This window comes from Sturnira hondurensis, unplaced genomic scaffold, assembly GCF_014824575.4.
Source record: "Sturnira hondurensis isolate 20B ecotype Veracruz unplaced genomic scaffold, ASM1482457v3 Scaffold0006496, whole genome shotgun sequence".
Lineage (NCBI taxonomy): Eukaryota > Metazoa > Chordata > Mammalia > Chiroptera > Phyllostomidae > Sturnira > Sturnira hondurensis.
Window position 1 is genome coordinate 11058278 of NW_028079127.1, and position 16178 is coordinate 11074455.

At 40.3% G+C, this 16178-nt stretch overlaps 1 protein-coding gene across 1 annotated transcript in view; it reads right to left on the minus strand.

The window, feature by feature from the left end:
- Positions 1-16178, minus strand: part of KCNMB4 (potassium calcium-activated channel subfamily M regulatory beta subunit 4) — a 49612-nt gene that overhangs the window by 21286 nt on the left and 12148 nt on the right. The window lies entirely within an intron of this gene.

The following is a 16178-nucleotide window of genomic DNA, read 5'->3' on the forward strand; positions in this document are numbered from 1 at the left end:
AACAAAATAGAACAACAAAAAGTAAACTTATTATTCTATAGAACATGGAAGTATAGTCCTTTTTTATAAAGAGATGGCATTATGCAGATAGTAAATCTTTCTGACTTACCTAACTTTTAATACAGCCAAATTTAATTTTTTGAGACTTTGAATATTTTTATTGACATGCAATTCATATATCATAAAATGTATCCTTTTATTTTTTGTTTTTTAATTATATTCTACGGATTATGCTACTACAGTTGTTATAATTCCCCCTCCCCCCCTTTGCACCTCCACCCAGCACACCCACTTCCTCAGGCAATCCCCACACCATTGTTTATGTCTATGGGCCATGCATGTTAAGTTCTTTGGCTACTCCATTTCCTTACATTCATTCCCATGGCTATTCTGTAACTACCGATTTGTACTTCTTAATCCTCTCACCTCTTCACCCATTCTCCCACACCTTTCTCTCATCTGGCAACTATCAAAATACTCTCCATATTCATGATTCTATCTCTGTTTTTCTTGCTTCCTTTGTTCTTTAGATTCAATTGTTGATAGATATGGTTTATTATCATTTTATTGTTCATAGATTTGATCTTCTTCTTTTTCTTAAATAAGTCCCTTTAATATTTCATATAGTAATGGTTTGCTCATGATGAAGTCTTTCAGTTCTTTCTTGTCTGAGAAGTTCTTTATCTGCCTTTCAGTTCTAAATGATAGGTTTGCTGAGAAGAGCGATCCTTTGAGAACTCAGTTAACAGTCTTACAGAAACTCCCCTGTAGGGAAGTAACTGCTTTCCTGTTGCTGCTTTTAAGATTCTCTGTTTAGCTTTAACCTTTGTTTGGCATTTTAATTATGATGTATCTTGGAGTGGGCCTCCTTATATCCATCTTGTTTGGGACTCCCTGAGTTTCCTGGAGTTGCATGTCTATTTCCTTCATCAAATTAGGTAAGTTTTCTTTCATTATTTTTTCAAATAGATTTTCAATTTCTTGCCCTTTCTCGTCTCTTTCTGGCACCCCTATGATGCAAATGTTGGGACACTTGAAGTTGGTCCAGAGATTGCCCACACTATCCTGGTCTTTTTATTTTTTATTTTTGGATTCTTTTTTCTTCTTGTGGCTCTGATTAGCTGTTTTTCACTTCCTTATGTTCCAAACATTGATTTGGTTCTTGGTTTCATCCCCTTCACTGTTGTTTCCCTTAATATTATTCTTCATTTCAATTAATGTATCCTGGATCTTTTTTATGCTGTTGGGGAACTCACTAAGTTCCTTGAGCATCCTTTTAACCAGTGTTTTGAACTCTGCATCTGAAAGATTGCTTATCTCCATTTTATTTAGTTCTTTTTCTGGACTTATGGTCTCTTCTTTCATTTGGTCCACATATCCTTGTCTCCTCATTTTGGCAGCCTCCTTGTATTCGTTTTTATGTATTAGATAGAGTTGCTATGACTTCCTGTCTCGATAGGATGGCTTAATGTAGTAGGTGTCCTGTAGGGTCCTGTAGGTGGTTCAGTGGCACAGCCTCTGCTATCACCCAAGCTGGGTACTGAGGTGTGCCTTCCAAGTGTGCTGAGTATACCCTCCTCTTATAGTTGAGCCTTGATTGCTGATGGCAGGTCAATGAGAAGCATTTACCCTGGCCATTCAAGTTGCAAGGACTGGCTATGACCACTGACCACCAACCTCTGTCCTCTGCCCTCAGCTATGCAGATGCAGGGTGGTGGTGCTCTAATGCTGTCTGTAGCCGTCCACTGGGTGCACTGGCCTTGGAGTTTCCTGGGTGGTTCATGTCAAGGTCAGGCCCCACTTGTGTTCTGCCTGGGGCCACCCTGCATGAATATAAAGCAATCTGAGATGGCTGCTACTTGTGTAGAGCTTGGAGGTTTTTAGGTGAAGCCAAGCTCTGAATCTAGTCTGGCTCCTGCTAGTGCTGGGCCTGGGAGTGGGGGCTCACTGAAGCCAGTTGTTGCTTGTTTGAGAGTATTTAGGAAGTTGTGAAGCATAGTCAAGACCAGCCATTCATATAGAAAAGTCATGATTAACAGTTTGGGTGGGCCCATAAGTTGGGTGGGATGGAGTCTCAGGGGATCTCCAGGGCAGGGTAAAAAGTGTAAGCTAGGTTGATGGAATCTCAGATATGGCAACCACCTGTCAGCTCTGAGGTTCTGTTTGGGGAGGGCTCAGAAAAAGAACAATGGCCTCTGTCTGCCTTTCTGTCTGGGAGAAAGCTGTCCCCCAGCCTTTCCTTGATGCCAGATACTTCAATTCTTCCCTGTTTTCCACTGATGCCTTTCAAGCTGCTACCCCCTTGCTGGAGCTCAGAAGGAGTGAGTCTGAGTAAGTACATGTGTGGGTTCTTTAAGGAAAACTCCTTGGGACTCCAGAAGTTTCTTCCACTCAGTCCCTGCTGGTTTTTGCAGCCACAAGTTATGGGGACTAATCTTCCTGGCACTAGAAGCCTGGGCTGGGGTGCCTGGTATGAGGATAGGACTCTTCACTCCCAAGATATACCTCCCAAATTTTTATCCACTGCACATGGATGTGGCACCAGTCTGTTCTGTGTCTGCACCCCTCCTACCAGTCTGGATGGATATGGTTTCTTTAATTCCGTAGTTGTCAGACTTCCATTCAATACAACAGCTGATGGTTGTGAATCCAAAATTTAAATAGCTAAACTATACTAAGTCCCCACTTAATATTATTAATAGGTTCTTGGAATCCTACCAAACCACATATAACAACACTAAGTTTACCATAGGTTAATTGATATAAACAAGAGCTAAGTCCCCATGACATCTCAGCAACATTACAATGAAACAACACTGAATGAAACATTACTCGAGGACCTGCTGCACATTTCAAATTTCCAATTTGACACAATTACAAAAAAATATTCTGATAACAAAATACAGTGAAAGAATAACCTACAGTTCTCACAGTATAAAGATATCTTATAAGCAGCTACTTACAATCTAATAGCAAACTAAAAGCATACTTTCCCCTTTTGAGAGCCTGCCAACCAACAGTGAAACAAAATAAAAAGTTAGTTTCATCTCCAGTTTCTTTCTACAGACATGAACATCTTCCTCTTCCCGCTTGAACAAATCAAGCACATACTCTTCCCAGATTCTGCTCTCAAAAATCCAAAGTCTGGTTTTCTTTTTTTACATTCTCTTGGACAACAAAATCCGCAGAAAAGTTCCTCTCAAGCACATAATCAGTGCATTTTGCTAACCAATGCCTTTTCCTGCCATGCCTCTGACAAAGTAGTTCACTCTGAAGGGACTCTTACTCTAAGCAATATAGATTCAGCAGAATCAGAAAATTACTCTTAACTTTAGATGTTAAAATTAGTCCTTAGTATTCTCATCCATTTTCCCCAATTCAGTCTTTTCTAATGATGATGATCACGATGAAGGCAATGCCTGCTTAGTTACTGAGTGGTTACAATGTGCCAGACACTCCGATAAATGCTCTAAGGCTATGACTTGTGCACTTCTTACAACAAGCCTATAGCGATCTCCATGTTACAGATGAGGATACTGAGACTTCTGTCAGCTCTATAATTGGAATTAGATTCTGGTGATTTTATCGTATTGTATTCTCAGATGTTTTACCAAGGTTTCTGGTCTTAAGGAGCAAAATAAAAAAATCTTTTAGCCTCATAGTATAATTTGAGTCATATTATTTTAGAGCGCATATTGTATCAAAAACTTCCTGTTATTTTCTGGTAAAATACAAATGTGTTAGCATGACATAAAAAGCTCATCTGATCCCTGCCTGTCCTTGTCCTCAATTAAGCCTGGGATGCAGCCACATAGAAGCTCTTGCTCCCCAAATCTGCCACAAACTGTCACAGTTTCCTGTCTGTCACGTGCTGCTCCTTCTCCTTTTAATGCCTTTTCCTTAGTTCCCTTCTTTCAGGATGCAGTTCTGATGTGACCTGTTTGGGGGAGGCTTCTACTTCTTATTCTGCAGTTAAGCCCCCCTCATTTGTGTGGCCTGAAGTGTGGTACCCCTCACCATCACAGCCAGAATCACACAGGATCATACCTGTCTGAATGGCTGGAACAAGGGCTATTATTTTTTCTTTTCTGAATCTTCACACTTACACCTACACCTGAAAATAATGAAGTTTCAAAATGTTGGTAGAACTAATTAATAGCAACACACTTGATGACACAGCAATTTTACTTCTGGGTATTTATCCGAAGAAACCAAAAACACTAATTGAAAAAATATAGGCATCCCTATGTTCACTGCGGCATTATTTATAATAGCCAAGATATGGAAGCAACTCAGGTGTCCATGGGTAGATGAGTGGATAAAGAAGATGGGATGCACACACACACACATATAGAGAGGCACACACATATACACACCCATGTACATATATATTACAGATAAACACACGAAATGGAATAGTACACAGCAGCAATAAAAAATGAAATACTGACATTTGCAAAAACATGGATGGATCCAGAGGATATTATTCTAAGTGAAATAAGTCAGGCAGAGAAAGACAAATACTGTATGGTCTGATTTATATGTGGAATTTACAAAAACAAAATATGAACAAACAAAACAAATCAAAACAAAAACAAACTCATAGAAACAAAGACCAAAGAGATAGTTCCCAGAAGTAAGGGGGTGGGGGGCTGTTAAAAGGTGAAGGGGAACACAGTCAATAATACTGTGATGAGTTTGCACGGTGATAGGTGATGACTCGAATTAGTGGGGTGATCACACTGTAAGGCATAAAAATGTTGAATCGCTATATTGTACACCCGAAACTATTATAACTAATGTATAGCAACTATACTAAAATAAATAATAACATGCCTAGATATATTTTTATTCAGATAATAAAGCTATTTTCAAAGTTATTAAACATTTTTAAAAATAAACAATGTAAACACATTTTAAATTTTAGTCAATTTGGTCAATTGCGGGGGTGTCCAACCTGCAGCCTGGAGGCTGCATGTGGCTCAGGGTGGCTGTGAATACGGCCCAGCACAAAACTGTAAATTTACTTAAAACATTATGAGACTTTTTTATGGTTACGTGTCACAATATTTTCAGTGTGTGTCCCCGAGACACCAAAAGTTTGCACAACCCTGAATAGCAAGTTCACGTTATATAAACAGTAGCTTAATGACTGAGTCACTGCATATCTATCTGCTGCATCTAGAGTCCCACTTCTATTCATTACAGTAATATACAGGTCAAAGTTCCTGTAAAATTATGCATTCTGAATTCTTCCAAAACATAAAGCAGGGGGCTTAGAAGCAACGGTGACGATCGGATAGGGCTCCAGTCCTATCATTCGTCAGGCGTTTGGGCTTGAGTAAATAACGTCCTTCTTCTAGATTTCACTTTTTTCTAATGTGTACAGTCTCCCGAATAATTTCCAGCTCTGCATTTCCATGATTCTCTTCTTGGAGGTACTCCAAGAAAGTTTCCAGCAGACAGCAGGGCTGCAAACACAACGGCAGTATTTTTCCCAGAAGAGATCCTGCCCACTGGGGACATGGCCGGGAAGCTGGACTGAGTCACCGTTCCAGTCAGAAAAAAAGCCATTCGTGGGGGTCCTCTCCTGGGGGCCTGTACCTCGCATCAAGGAAATGTTCCGAAGGGCACCCTGATTTTTCTATTGCTGATTTCCAGTATGGAAATGTGCTAGACATTTCCTTTCTTTCTACTAAGTTTTTCTCTCCCACATCATGGTAAATGAGTTTATAAAGGGAGAATAGGTGCCGACCGATCGTGCTCTTCGTAGGAAGGAGACATTTCTCAGTTTGGAGGCAGAAGCTGTGGGGCGTGAAACCCTAAAAATGCATCGGAGCCCTTCCCCACTGGGTGTACTCCACACACAGGTGAACATTTTAGAGACTAACAACTAACAACCGAGTATAATTAAAGCAGATTTAAAAATTTTTGCAAGTTGAGTCCTCTTCTAAAGGACAGTCACTCCGTGATGTGACCGGGAGACTCACACCCACATGTCCCTGAAAAAGTCAGACAAAAGCTTCCACCAGGTATGTCTAGCCTGAATCAGGTATGTTCTGGTTTTACGTGGGATAAAAGAAATGGTTTTTCCTGCAAGAAACTTTGAGTCAGTGTGAACGAACTTTTGGAAGCAAAGCACTTTTTTCATTGGGGAAAATGACCTGAGATCAAAGTCTAAGTATTCTTCTCATGGACTGCATTCTTCCCAGAGTATCAGATCAACTAATGAACTGATAACAGTCTAGCAACTTTTAAAGCTGGTCTCACCTTGAAAGGGAAATATGTTGAAAGCTAAACTTTATGTTCTTAAAATCATTATTGTCCATTTTCTCCTATCTTGATTCTCCAGTTAGTTTTTCTTTGAAATTTCTGTGAAGCCAAACTCAGACTCTCCCTAGATCTCTTCTCAATTCTGCCTAAGTGGATGAGTGTAGATTTTTAAAATTTTAGAATAAGCTATAAATGAAATTTTAAAGCAGTATTCTAGGAAAAAAATGAAAAAGAAAAATCCACCCATAGAAACTTCTTTCCTTTCCAGGTGGTCCAAGCTGATGGTTTTCCAAATGCAGTAATAGCTCCATCTTCCAGATGGGGGCACAAAGAAGGTACAACATATCACCATCATCATCATTATCATGGCTGACACTGATATGTCAAGCATTAATCCAACTCTCATTTAATCCAGATGGATAAATATTATCTTCCTCATTCTATAGATGAGAAGATGGAGGGCAGGGGGTGTTTAAGAAAACTGTGACTCAGACTGCAGAGTGTTCTTAACCATGGCACAACACTGCCTCCCGGGTCTCTCTCTTTGGGGGCTTCCCAGTTTTCTCTTTGGAGTTCCCTGACTTGGAGGTAAGGGAGAAGAGCCGACTTTTGCACCCCTCTCTCGGAGAACTGGCGTAATGAGTCTTCGGGAATGAAACTGGTACGGTCCTCCTGAGGACTCATGGGCCAAAGCAGTCTCACGTAGTCCTCTGTTGCCCTCGAGGAAATGCACACTGTATGTCTCCGATTGTTCCCTCCGGTCTCAGTTTGGCTCCAGGGTTGGTTTTTGTGACATGGACATAATTTCACCTGGGTGAATTTACAAACACAATGTCTTTGGTCAGGTGGGACAACGAGCGTTCCCTTGGAGAAACTTCATTCAGTTCTGACCTTTCCTGTTTTTCACTTGCAAAGGCAGCATTTTCTAACTTCTAAAGTCACCACTGCCCAAATAATCTTTGCCAGAATTGGTGTCATTTGCTGCCTAAACTTGCATGAAATGACTTTCTGTAAAAAGTCAGGAGGAAAAAAGGCATGTGACATATTTGTTTAATGTCTACCTTTTAGGGGGAAAATGGTCTTTTTTTTTAAAGATTTAATTTATTTATCCTTAGAGGGGAAGGGAAGGAGAGAAGTATCAATGTATGGTTGCCTCCATGAGTCCCCTGCTGGGAACTGGCCTGCAACCCAGGCATGTGCCCTGACTGGGAATGGAACCGCGATCGTGTGGTTCGCAGGCCCACGCACAATCCACTGAGCTACACCAGCCAGGGCAAAAAATGGTCTTTTGCATTCCTGAGTGACGTTGATGGGATCAGCTGGGCCATTCTGAACATATTAAGGCCAAGGCTTCTAGTGAGTTTATGAAGGGAAGTCACTATCACCACAGGATGTGGAATATTTGATTACATACTTGTTATTACTCATTTTCCATTATCTTATTTTAGGTTTTGTCAAGATTTATAATAGCATGCTTTTTCACCCCACCACTGTGGATTTCTATTTTAACAGAACTCTTCTTGTGTGGGGTCTTTGTGTGATAAGTGTCTTGAGGACTGCGTTTCAATCATGTGGGTAGAGTAGGCAGAATTCACTTTCTTCCTTTCCTGAGTCATTTTTAAAAACCACTGCACAAAACACATGATCCATTTAACTAAACACTGGGGACCGGGTTCTATGATAGGCATTATCTAAGATACAAGAATGAGAAACTGGCTTTTTTTTTTTCGGTTTCTTTCTTGACTTCACTTGGATAGGAAGCAAAGTAACAAAAGACACAGTATTTGAAGGGGGTTGGCTGATGAAGTAATTTCCAAAATAAAATTGGTTAGAAAATGAGTTCCTAAAACATTACCTACTAGGACATAGTTCTAATTACATTTTATACCAAAATCCCTCCATTTTCTGAAATCCTGTAAGACATCTCCCTGTCAGCTACATTTGTAACTTAGAAAAAATGGAATCTATTTATAAATAACTGTATTTATTCTTACATGTTTAAACTCCAGTCACCTTCAAAGTACTCTCCATTTGATGCAATACACCTACTGAGACATTTTTTCCACTGCTCAAAACAGTTTTTGAACTCATCAGTTTTGATGCCTTTTAGTGCTTCTGCTGTTTTTTTCTTGTTTCACCTCTTCCACATCAGCAAAACATTGCCTTTTGAGGACTTTTTTTTATCCAGGAAAACAAAACAAAGCAAAAGTTGCACCAGGCAAGACCAGGTGCGTATGGAGAGTGGGGCACAGGGGTCATGCCATTTTTTGGTCAAAGACTGCTGAACACTCAGCACAGTGTGGGCAGGTGCACTCATATATCACCCATCATGAAATGGGCAATAGCATTGAAAGAGTCCTCCAAAAAATTTACTGAAGCTAAACACAACCTCTCACAATGATGCCAGCTGGTACACTGCTACAGATGCTTCCCTAGAACACCCGTCTAGCAGAGGAAGCCTGTACTACAAGGGGCCCTCCTGCCAGAAGATAATTCCAGTTTTTTCAGAAAAGCACTGTGGAATAGGTTGTGTAACTGAGCCATTTATAAACTCCACAATGTTTCTCACATGCTTCAAGACTTCTTTAATTGCATACATAGGCGTGTATACACACACAGCCTATGAATGGAGGTTAATTGAACAAACACTATGAAATTATACATCAGCTAAAGAAGTTCTAGGGCAGGTGGTCCCAGAATGTATATCCATATCTGAAAGATAAACGAAAATAATCTTGTGGTAGAATTTGAAGGTACAGTAAATGGCCTAGAAAATATGAAGAGCAAAACTAAGAAGAGGAGAAGCTACAGTGGGCTCTTCTGAGAGCTCCCTGGGCTGAGCACCCCAGTGGGTCAGCAACCCCAGTGGGTTGCTGGTCAGAAAGCTCCACCTCTGACAGTCTGACTCAGTAGGACTAGGAATCTGCATGTTTAATGGCTCTCTTCCCTTAGAACGGCAGGTTTTTACAAATGATAATCTGGGCAACAAACCACTCTCCACTGGTGAGTACTGGACAGGAAACAAGACCAGCCATCACTCGCTGCTTACCGCTTTCCCTCCTCCCTTCCCAGGAGCACGCAGTGCAGGAATGGCGACATATTCACAAAGAGCTTTGTGATTACAAAAGAGGAAATGAAGATTTTGGCTTTGGAGTTTGGAGTTGAGAGACCTCACAGAAGAGATGACTTGGGATTTGTGTCTTCGTGGAGTTCACTTCTCAGTGAATGGGTTTGGAAAGCAATATTCTGAGAAGAAACGCAACGTGCAGAGGCTCCGTGTACAGGCTCCGTGCACATATGCCCTAAAAGAATGAGTCCGCTAATGTGCCAGGGCACAGGGGCCATGGGCTGGTGATGGAAAGTGCCCAAACTACCCCACTACCACTCCCCAAAACCACTCCCCAAAGCACTGTTCTTCTCCTCTTACATGCTGCTCCGAGAAGCTGCTCACTGCCTCCTGCGGAGCCTGCCACCCACCCGCCAGTGCTCTTTTAGTCCTAATGTGTTAACGTGTGTGAATACTGCATCTGCATTTTGTTAGGTTAGTAATATTCACTTACCTTCTGGATCTGAGCAGACCCCAAAGGCTGGTGATATCATTAAAGCCAAGAAAAGTTTGAAATGACATTCCACTTTCAAGAGAAAATAGTTCATCCAGCTTTAGAGTTACAAAATAAAAATACACTGTTTTACCAAATGTAAAGGTCAATTCTAAACAGAAGTCGGACCAAAACCAGAAGTTTAAATCTGGAAGAAGCTCAATAGTTATTATTTGTAACAAGTGTGGCAGTACAGTACACATTAAAATTTGCTCGGTGGCTTATAATCATAATGTAAACTCTATATGGTCATGAGAGGATTGGCCATCTCAATCCTCTCATAGCCATATAGAACCTGAAATAAAATGAGCTTGTTAAATGCTCATGCATGTACTTGGATATTTTTTGTGCATTGTATTATGCACTGTAAGATACATAAATCCAATGTGTGCGTGTATGTATACATATTCAATGAAATATTACAACCATCATCTCTGTATGAGGCCAATAAACTCTGTCCCTAAGTCCCCTAGAACCAGGACTGATAGGTAGTGATGATAAATATGGATACTTCCTATTTGCGGCAGAGTGTATTTTCCAAAGATGGCTTCACCAGTATATAGCAATATTTGGGACTGCTATTCTGACCCATCATTTAGTGACTCACACTACCAGCTTCCAGTGGCAGCCCGAGCAGCAGAATCTGCTCCAGCCGCTCCAGGCTACAGAAAGCGCTCTGGGTTCACCTCTGTGGCCCAGTGCCTCCAATAGCATCCAAGGGTCTGTGCCATATCGGAGGACACAGGGTACCCACAGAGAGCCCCAATAGCATAAAGCAAACCCATGCTTTCTTTAGCAAATAAACTATTGTCATTTTGAAAAACCACTGGTTTGTTACTGAACACCAGTGAGGTCTGAGAGCCTGTACATGGAACATCAAGTGACCCTATTATTCATTGTGTACTGGGCTACTTGACCCACTCAGACATGATGGCGGGTTTAATGGGCTGAAGCAGGCCCCACACGCAAATAAGTTTCATTCGCAAATGATTCACACTCCCAATGCACCTTCGCCTTCCCCAACTTGTCCTCATACACAGCTGCTAATCTAGGCCTGTTTTTCTCATCCTAGGATACCCACCCCTCCAGAGTATTCTGCAGTGTGCTTGGGGATACTTGAAACCTATGACCAGTTTTGGCAGATGAAAAATATTGAGTTCAGTGAATATAACTTTGAACAAAATTTCTGATTGTTTATTTTTCTTATAAGGAATGATGTTGGAGGTATAGACCTTACTGATGTATAGGCACTCGCTACCAAATAATAAATTGCATTTTGATTAAACTATTATAGTGTGTTTCTGTTCTGAAAAACAGAACTCTAATCAATACATAAGATCTAAGCTGTCTTTCCCATGCACTCTTTCTCAGGAAGCTACTGGAGGATGTACTCCAGAAAAAAAACCACAGGTATAAACCAGCGAATTTCAACCTTTCTCATCCCATGGCACACATAAACTAATTACTAAAATGCTGAAGCACACCAAAAAATACAGTATTTTTTTGCCAATCTGACAAAAAAATAGATGTAACTTTGATTCATTCACATTGGATGGCTATTCCGTTGGCTGTGTCATTTTTTTATTTGACAATCTAACGAAAAGAGGTCAGTGCCCTGACTAAGTATTGCATGTTTTAAAAATCCTTACAGCACAACAGTTGAAAACTTCTGGTATAAACCAAGAAAGAGGAAGGCATGGGGTCAAAGAAAGAGGACACAAGAGGAGAAAACGCAGCAGGCCTAAGGCATAACCAGTTCCGTGGCCAATCGGCCGAAGGAGCCAAGACAGGACGTCCCAGGAAAATTTTTTTAAAGAGAAAAAGTACAAGAAAATGGTTACCTATTATAAACAACTATATGGAAAGCAGTATACAAAGGAATTTCACAATTCTGTGGGACAATTTCGGAAAAATAAAAGTACATAGGAAAGTAAAATATGAAAAGGGGATGATTACTAGATCAAGAAAAATGAAAAGTTATAAGAGATTAGCAATAGTTAAAATAAGCTAAGTACTCAATGTTAATTTAGCCAAAAATAATGACAGGCCCATATTAACAGGATGAAGGGAGGAAAACTGGGGTGGATTGGAATGTTGTGAGAAAGCTAAATCCTCATATTCCACCAAAGGCTGACAATAGTATCTGAAATATATAGACCAGGGAGCCCACTGTTTAGAAACATGGTGGTAAATACTAGAGGAAAAAACTCAAAATAGTTAAAAACATTTGTCTATAGGTGGCAAAAGGGGTTGGGACAAAGGAGTCCCAATAGTAGTTCTACTGAGAACTTTCTCCACTTCCTCTATGGTAATTGGTCTATTTAAAAATCTCTACTATATTTAGTTTGGAAGTTTGTATTATTCTATGGCATCATCATTTCATCCAACAGTCTCAAATTTATTGGCACAGTATTGATAAAAGTATTCGCTCGAAATTATTTTAACTTTATCTGTATATTTTCTCATTGTTACTTCTAAGTTTGTATTTTTGAAGAGCATTTCTTTGGTAGCTAAACTTGCTGAGGACTCATATCTGACCTTATGTTTCTGGGGGGCGGGGAGAAAGAAAGAAAAACAATCCTTCACTCCTAGAAAATGCTCGGCATATCTCCAGGGGGAATTTTGAAACGGCAATATTTTAAGGCCATAACTTTGTGTTCTTAATTTTCTACCCTTCCTGCTCTGCAAAAGCAAATAAATATCTGTTAAAACACACAGAAGGTCAAAGTGTTTGACATTAACTGGAAGACAGACATTGAGTACATCACGTGGGCGTGGGAGACAAAGCCGGCTGAAACGAAGCTCAGCAGACCGAGGAGGTAGCTTCATCTTCAAAACGCTGATCGTCTAAGCTGTATTGTTCAGTCTTTCCCCGTAAGTTACACAGATGATTTAGTTTAAAGTGACCTTTCTGGGTTTTCTCTCATTACAAAAGTAAGCCATCTTTACTGGAAAAATAAACTGGAAGCCAGGGTGGAGGCTCCTCAAAAAATTAAGTGTTAACATATGACCCAGAGACCCCTCTTCTGGGTATCTACCTGAAAAAAATGAAAAACATATGGGCCCCTATGTACATTCACTGCAGCATTATTCAGTGGCCAAGACATGGCAACGACCGGAGCGGCCTTCAGACGAGGATGAATACAGAAGCGGTACATGCATAGAGTGCAGCACCACTCAGCCACGAGAAGGATGAAGTACTGCCATTTGCGACAGCATGGACGGATCTTGAGAATGTCATGCTAAGCAAAATAAGTCAAGAGCCCTATGATTTCACTCGTGTGGGAAATAAAACTGAAACTCATAGAGAGACAACACTATGATGGTTACTAGAGGGAAGAGGGCTGAGAAGATAGTAAAAGGTAAAGGGGGTTATAAATAGATGGTGACGGAACATCTGACTCTGGGTGGTGAGCGCACAATGCAATGTACAGATCATGTATCATTGAAACGTACGCTTGAAACTTACATAACCCTATTGACCATTATACTCCAATACATTTGATTTAAAAAATTAGTGGTGCATGCATGTAGATATATACTACATAAATACAAAACACTTTTCATTATTTCAATATGAAATCATACTGTTTTGTAACCTACTTTTTGTCAATAAGAAAGCCGAAACATCCTTTTTGTCAAAAAATACACAATATAATTTAACATAATATTTCATCATATAAATGTATGTTGATGTCAATTCCTTCAACCAGTACTATATAATTAAACATTTAGGTTGTCTCAGATAGTTTGGAACTTTTAATGGTGTTGCAAGTAATACATTTATAGCCACATCTTCCAACAATTCCATCATTTTTTCCTATGATGTCTTACCAAAAATAGTTTTTCTGACTAAGAGTATGCATATTGTGTTGCAGACCGCTCTGCCTGGTTTTAGGAATTGTATCTTGACCCCTTGTGGCTAAGGGCAAGGGACGACCTCTGGAATGCGAGCTGAGACAAAGCTTGTCTCTGGTAGCAAAGGCTGCCTCAGTTTCCTCTCCCTGCCCCCAAAGCTTGGTCAGAAGTCAATGATGGGTAAGACCCCTCACAGCGGGGAGTGGGGGGGACAACCTAAGCCAGACTAGATCACTTGGGAGGCCTTCATGGAAGGACGGCAGGGTGGGGGGGCTGCAACAAAGAGCAATGGACTCTTTGACATTGCCGAGTCCCCATGTTCTCTGGGAGAAGTGCTTCCTGGCTCTAATGCCCTTAAGCCCGAATACCTGTTGGGGAGGAGTGCAGCTCTTTGCCTTGCTAGAGCTGTCCTTGGGGGGAAATCTGGCACAACAAAGACTTCCTGATAAACCTGTGAAATCTGCTCTGCTAAGAGTGCTTTCATTCATAGGTTAAGGGTTCAAGCAAGAGACCCTAAAACTCTGTTCCTGACAGACTCTGACTCATACTAAACCCTCAGATTTCTTTGAAATGTTATCTACTGTTTGATCCTTGCTGCCCTGTATTCCTCTATATTAGAACCCAATAAAAGCCCTGGAAGTGGGGGCTCGAGGCCTTTTTCTCCTTGGAGAAACTGGCCGCAGCTGGCCTTTTTCCCCTGAGAAACTGGACACTGCTCATAGCCTTTTTCCTCTGGGAAAATGGCCACTTCTCCTCCCAACAGATCACATCATATCTCGGTCATGATTAGTTTCATCTGCAGCGGCTGGGGGGACTTGCGAGGAAAGTCACCCCCACAATATTGTGCCAGGACAAATAACGTCTTCCCCCCAATTCATGTCTACTCAGGACCTCAGAATATGGCCTCATTTGAAAATAGGGTCTTTATAGATATGATTAGTTAAGACGAGGTCACCGTAGATTTGGGTGGACCCTAAATCCAGTGACTGCTGCCTTTATACGAGGAGAGGGAAATGCAAAGAACACACAGACATAAAAATGGGATGGATTAAAATGTTGTAAGAGAGCTAAGTCCTCATATTCCATCAAAGGCTGACAATAGTATCTAAAATATTGGCCACATGAAGGAGGAAGAAATTGGAGCGATGCAGCCCCCAATTCAGGAAAGCCAGGGATCACACGCAACCACTGTTGCCCAGAAAGAGGCAAGAGTTTTTTCTAGAGCCTTTAGGAGAAGAATGGCCCCTCTGACTCCTTGATTTTAAACTTCCATTCTTCAGAACTGTAAAAAAACCACAATTTTTCTTGACTTAAATAAGCCACCCAATTTATAGCATTTGGTTACAGCAGCTCCAGCAAAATAATATATGTATTTTTCAGGATTTTGGTATGTACTTCCGGTTGTTCCCTGACAATCCGCTCCCACCAGCAGTGCATGAGATGGCCCAGGACCTCCTGTCTTTCCCAGTGTAGTATTTCTCTACTTGACAGGCAGGAAGAGTATCTCAATTTTACATTCATTAATATTTCTTTGGATACTAGTGAGGTTGTATATATTTTTCATGTGTCTAGTTTGTTGTCATTCTTCATTGAACTGCTGTTCATGCTGTTGCATCCAACCGTTAAAGAAGCTGTTCATGGTTCTCCAAAGTGGCTGCATCTTCCACATTTTCACCAGCAATGTATGTGGTTCCAGTTTCTCCACATTTTCAACACTTGTTACAGTCTTCTTTTTTTTTAAACTAGTCATTCCAATGGGTTGGAAGTGGTACCTAATTTTGGTTTTGATTTGTATTTCCCTATTGACTAATAATTTTGAACATATTTTCATGTGCTTATTGGCTACTTGTCTGCCTTCTGTGGAAATATATCTATTCCCACCTTTTGCTTATTTCTGAATTGGGTTATTTGCATTTTTGTTATTATTGTTGTTGAATTATAAAAATTCTTTATATAGTCTAGATATTTTACCCTCGTCAGGTATATTTGAAAATATTTTCTCTCATTCTGTGGTTGTCTTGTCACTATCTTGATTGTGTTCTTTGAAGCACAAATTTGTTTTTAAGTTTTAAGTCCACTTGCTTATTTTTCCTTTGGTTGCTTGTTTTTATGTCCTAGTTAAGAAACTGTGTCTAATTCAAAGTTATAAAAATTTACATCTATGTTTATTCCGAGAGCTTTATAGTTTTAGCTCTTATATTTATATTTAGCTTTCTGATCCATTTTGAGTTAGTTTTTGTATACAGCATGAAGTAGAAGTCCAATTTCATTCTTCGCATTTGAATATAGCTTTTCAAGCATTATCGGCTTATTTCTGGACTCTCAATTCTGTTCCATAGACTGTTATGTGTATCCGTATGCCAGTACCTCTCAGTCTTTACTACTGTGGCTTTCTAGTAAGTTTTAAAATTGGAAAGTATGTCTTCCAATTTTGTTCTCTTTTTTCAA